The sequence below is a fragment of the Heterocephalus glaber genome, unplaced genomic scaffold, assembly GCF_053883595.1.
Source record: "Heterocephalus glaber isolate CG9 unplaced genomic scaffold, H.glaber_assembly_v1.0 deba00001481, whole genome shotgun sequence".
Classification (NCBI taxonomy): Eukaryota; Metazoa; Chordata; class Mammalia; order Rodentia; family Bathyergidae; genus Heterocephalus; species Heterocephalus glaber.
In genome coordinates this window covers 21,293,313-21,297,688 of record NW_028258317.1, presented here as the reverse complement: position 1 = coordinate 21,297,688, position 4,376 = coordinate 21,293,313, and the positions used below count along the sequence as shown (strand labels likewise).

General features: G+C 34.6%; 1 long non-coding RNA gene across 1 annotated transcript; it reads right to left on the bottom strand.

Annotated features, from left to right (window-relative positions):
- Positions 1 to 1,464: 1,464 nt before the first annotated feature.
- LOC101715298 (uncharacterized) lies at positions 1,465 to 3,430 on the bottom strand. Its single transcript, XR_015440037.1, has 2 exons — positions 2,928 to 3,430; positions 1,465 to 1,694 (listed from the first exon to the last, which is right to left on the bottom strand). It is a non-coding gene; the product is annotated as an uncharacterized LOC101715298 (long non-coding RNA).
- Between the last annotated feature and the right edge of the window lie 946 nt (positions 3,431 to 4,376).

Genomic DNA, 4,376 nt, shown 5'->3' with positions numbered 1-4,376 from the left:
GAGTTACAATTTTCTTTTCATGTCTGTGCTACTACTTTGATTTACCATCAGCCTAAATATGTGGAAAAGCTAAAATAGATAGAGGGCTAATACTCAACACCAACCAACTGAAATGAAAACACATACACACATGTAGTATTTGTTATCAGGTTCATCTGAGCAAGCAGAATGGAACATTAACTTCAACCTCCTCACCTCACTGAGCCTGGGCTAAAGCTTTCAAATGCAGTGTGATTTTGAACTCCATTAGTTTTTTATGCTCAGGCTGTGAGAAGATTCATTCTCATGCAAGGTCTGTAACTGGTTGCTAATAAAATCCAACCCTGACAAATAAATGGACTGTAATATAACCTGCTTCAGGGCAGTGAAATCTCAACCACTCAAATATGATCTGTAGCAGAGCAGTATGCAGCTTACTACTGTTTCCACAGCAATTCTGCAAAATGTGGCTCTATCCTTCTACTTGTCCAAATTTCTCCATTAATGAACTTAACACCACAGAACATCTGCCATAGAATTTTGTATCATTTTGTTATGATTTATAAAATAAGTTTGAACAAAACAGCTATTAAGTTTAATACAAAGGTCCTATTAGAGCAGTGCAAACAAAAGTTTAATTTTTTTGTATTAAACAACATGACAAATCCTCAGATAAAGCATATAATTCTACTTAACAAGCTGATACACAAAGCTTTCTTTCTCTTGTATTTTTATTTGTGCACTAGAACAAAATAATATCACTATCAAAGAAAATAGTAGTATCTACTTCTTTGAAGTGTATCATTATAATTTTCTAAAATATGAAATACGTAATAAGAGAGTGTGAGATAAGTATGGAAAAGATTATGCAGACAGAGAGAGAAGGAACAGAAATTGACAGAGTATATCCTATTTCATTTTCTTCTTTACTTTTCTCTCAGGCATGCTGTGAGGATCAAATGAGAGAATGTTTGCAAAATTGTGTTACATATTATAAAACAATAGAAGGATGAAAGCTAGTATTTTTGCCCAATAAAATATAGTTAGTCCTTAATAGATGTGATCATTTACTAAATTCCATATTAGCTATAAATCTAACACCATAAAATATAACCACATTCCAAAAGAAAAAGAGTATGAAAACATAATTTATATTAGGGTATTTATATTATGCTCATAGTTATAAATGATAATCTTTATCTGTCTGATAAAGATTTTTCTGAAAAATTTTTCTAAAGATCTTTCTGAATAGTTCAGTTGATACTCATTACTGGTAAGCTTTGCTCTAGCTTCTCTCTAGCTTCCTAGGAACCGTCCTATTATAATTTCACTTTGGGCCAGAGTTCTGAACATGATTCAGTTTAGAATTGTGTGACATTTTCTTCACTGATGAAGTGACAACAAATAGTGGATTCGTCTTAAACAAAGCAGCATTCATGAAGAATGAACACATATGGGGGTGAAAACAGACAAGAAGCATAAACATAGGGGATGTGAAATATCAGGTAGTTTATTTATAGCAGGTTTTCTATGAGAAGGAAGAAGTAGAGCAGATTAGGAAGGAGGAGGCAACATTCAAGCACAGAGGAATTTATGTGATATCTGTACAAGATCATCAGGTCCTTCTGTAGTCTTGCTGGACAAGTAGACAGGCCCTAAGGGAGGTTGATAAGAAGTGAAGTCAGAAATCATGTAAAGGCCCATGATCTTGGAACCTGTTGCAGTGCAAAAACAAACAAAGCTTAGTTTTATTATTTCAGTTTACTTGAAAGCACTAGATGTGATCTTGCCTGGGTCATTAACATCTCCCATTTTCAGTGTTCTCGGCTGTGATATGAAAATAATAATTGCATCAATGACCCTGACGAGCTTCTCATAGTTAATAGCCTTTGCGATGCTTAATTCTATGTCTCAAGTTGACTTGACCCTGAGATATCCATATACCTGGTAAAACATTATTTCTGGGTGTGTTGGTAAGGGTAGTTTTAGAAGAGAGAGGTAGTATGGCAGTGTGCTTCATAGTGACGTATAATTAATTGATGGATAGTATATCTGATAGAGTTCTACAAAACATTATCAACTAGTAACATCATAGATGTCTTAGTTTATGTAAGTACATTCTGATATTTGCAAAGAGGTAATATTGCCAAATGATGCACTTCTCAGAAGTTCTTCCCATCATTAAGGGATGTAAGACTGCATTTGGATAGGTATAAAACAAATGCCTCACTCCCACACTAATGTGAATGTGCATCATCCAATCTTTGAGGGTCTGAACAGAACAAAAGGCAATGGAAAATTTAGTTTACTTTCTGCCTTACTGAGCTAAAACATGGATTTTCCCTGCTTTTACCACTCCTTGTTCTGAAGGCTTCAAGTTATACCACTGGCTTCCCTGGGCTTCCAGCTTGCCAGTAGCAAATTAGAGTGCTCAGCCTCCACAATCATGTGAGTCAATAGCTTATAATAAATCTATCTATCCATGCCAGTTTTTGTGTTTCTCCAGAAAAAATTGACTAATACTTCCATCATTAAATAAAAAGTGAAACACTCACACAGAGTTCATGGAAGACAAAAGTTATACGGATAATAACTCTCCAACCAGATCATTAAGGTCATTAATTATTTAATCACATATGAATTATAGGATGTAGTAGTTACTTTACTAAGAAGTTTTTCAAAGTTAAATAAATTGTATATTAGAAGAAAAATAAACTTAGTTATTCAGAAATATCTTCAAATCTAGGCCTCTCAATACTTGTATATTTTATACAAATTATTTACTTTAATTGGCCTTAAAAAAATGATTATATTGAGTACTCTTTTGCTAAAAATATGAGGAAAAATGAGCCAAGCAATGAAAACAGACATATTCATGGAAGGGACATGATGTATTTAATTTGCTTCCCCTCTATTTGAATTAAAGAAACCATAGGAGAAAATGTTACCTCAGATGTAGCAGACTCCTCTGCCCAGTATTAGCAGGCTATAGTGGCACAAGCTTCTTCCCTCTCCATAATTCGGCTGTGACACATTGGAAGTAGCAGAGCTTGGCTGAGTTCACTCCCAGTCAAGGTCAACTGAGTCCAGCTAAATTCTTCCCCTCCGAATTAATCATTTGTTCTCTTCAGCAAAGATATGGTTGTCCTCTCATTCTACAGTCCTGCCTGCTTGATACTTGTTATCAGCAGATGTCCCAAGGCCTGGCCAGCTTCCCCCCTTCCCACACTTGTAATGAATAAACACTGGATGTCCTGAGAGCTCTATGTCTTTGCTGCCCAGAGTGGCTTAGATCAGCCCAAGACTCAGTTTCTCTCAAGTATCTGTCTCTGTGTTTATTTTAATTCCCACTTTCCTATCTCTCGGACATTGTACTGGCTTGCAGGAGGCCAGTACCACTTCAGGGGCCTCTGGCAATGTTCCATTACCCTTTCCCTATACTCAAAAGCTTTCATTTATATTTGTACAGAAAGAGTAAGGCTAGATATAATGGATATAAGGCTAAAACACTGGTTAGTATACAATATTCCCATGTACACACACACACACATACACATATACTTATTCATTCTATTTAAAGTAAAGGATAATAAACAGAAGAATAAACACTAGAATGGAAAAGTCTGTTAGAAGGGAGATATATTGACATTTTGTTCCTTGGAGAAGCTGCTTGATCCATAGTCATATATCAACATGGACCTTGATGATTTGAAGTCCAGTGAATATGAAGACAGATTGGAGTATTTCTAAAAGAATTTAAAAGTATCCATCACAGAAAACTGATTCACTTCCTTCAAACAAAAAAGTAAGAAGTCTATTTTCAGACCTTCATTAGTCTGAAAATTTGAGGTCACTTAAGTGCATTTGAAGATATTATTTTCCAGAACTCTACTTCAGCAAAGGTTTTTGGAAGGGAGCCAGGAAAAAACATAGAAGAGTTCTTTTGTATATCTTTTGTTCACTTCAGTCACCAGCAATATCCATACTATTTTTCCAGAAAAATACATGATACATTTGAACAGTTCTGGAATGCTCTACATAGAAAAATTATTCCTAAAATGTTATCAGATTATAATCTAAAGTACTTTATAAAAATCATTTATAAATTTTTGTAGCAGTCTTTTGTAATTTAGGGTTTTTTTTTTTTTTACAAAAGATCCTAAATTAACTGGGTTGAGAACAAAAGGAATAGCATATTAATGCCTAAATGCTACCACTGAAAAGGTGGTGAAAGGTGGTACTTTAAAATGAAGAAGTAGTAGCTTTGAGGACTGCTGTACAGTGAGCTGCCACTGTTAGGATTGGTCCTATTTATAACTGGACTTAGATTTATTTATTAGTCTTGCTTTAGGTAATCACAGTTTGTCAGACCATAATCTATAATCATTTAGTTTAAT